Source organism: Pyxicephalus adspersus, chromosome 1 (genome assembly GCF_032062135.1).
Source record: "Pyxicephalus adspersus chromosome 1, UCB_Pads_2.0, whole genome shotgun sequence".
Classification (NCBI taxonomy): Eukaryota; Metazoa; Chordata; class Amphibia; order Anura; family Pyxicephalidae; genus Pyxicephalus; species Pyxicephalus adspersus.
The window spans coordinates 20,709,219-20,710,568 of NC_092858.1; positions in this window are offsets into that span (position 1 = coordinate 20,709,219).

The window sequence follows — 1,350 nt, forward strand, 5'->3', positions numbered from 1 at the left end:
TAAATATGTATATATATACATATATATAAAGGTCACCTCAAGTGCTGCAAAAAAAAAAAAAATGATTAGGAGGGGTGTTAGGAAAGTGATATTGGCATTATTCTTCTACCTCCTCTTTGTCTTAATTCCACTTTGCTGCCAACTGGCACATCACCGAGGTAGCAGGGTATCCACTAATCTAAACATAGTGATTCATTTTTGGAGGTTTAACTCAGGCAGAAAAATAAAACTGGAATTCTAGATTATCATGCCAGATTCAATAATTTAACAAAAAAAGGAAAAAAAAATTCAACAAGCTTTTAATTATATGAAAGGTATTTGTGTGCATGAGATAGATAGATATATATATATATATATTATGAGTATAAAGGTGCCACAACTGGTGAAATCTGCCTGGAAATCATTCAGTAGATAAATCATGCCAATGTGGGATAAGCATTGTCCCTTTTTAAGATTACGCAGGTTTACATTTACTTGCTTTTTAAGCTACAGCCAACAACCCTTTTATCTAAAGTGGATGAAGCACCTTTCTGAACAAAAGATGTTATGTCTTAGGGAACTTTCTGCTGCTTAAAATTAAATAAATTGTTTGTGACACTTGGATATTATGCAGACAATAGATTTGGCTCTTGGCAGCTACGTGCATTACATAGCCCGTCATGTGTTAGATTAAGGGTTAGATTTGTCTATAAGCTAACACTCATCTGTAGTCCTAAGGCTAACCCTTCAAACCAAGCCTGACCTTCTGCCCAAACGCACCGTACCTTATGTTAGAAATAGCCATGAAAGTGACTTCAAGCAGAGATATGGAGCTAAGCATATAATTTGAGGGCCACTAAACACAGATCATAAACAGGATTATGTGAAAAAGGTTTTAATGTTGTCAATGGAAATGTTTGTTTTTTTTTTTTTTTTTAACTCAAGGTGGCCTCAATAGGAGTAATATTTACCTACACACAGCTGACTTCCTGTGTAGTTATTTCATAGGGCATAACTGACTACTGACATTCGGTGACCGCATTGCATCTAGTGGGTTAAACTACACCGCAAATAAGCATGCAGTTCAGGCCTGTGAGCTGATGGTTTAAGTTGAAACATAATAAAAATCAGTTTATGATTCCTCCCGTTGATGGAGGTTTCAGTTGGGCAGCTGTAAAAAAATCAGAGGCAAGTCAAATATTTGCTGCAAACATATATATATACTAGAGTTTAAACCGAGATTTATCCTTCAAAATACCATTAGAAAAAGAATTTGTTTATTTTCAGGTCACACCAATAGATGATCTGTGTCCTCATGTAAAGTGTGTAAAAAAACTCTTGCCGTCAGAGACAAAAGGCATGAGTTTGTGC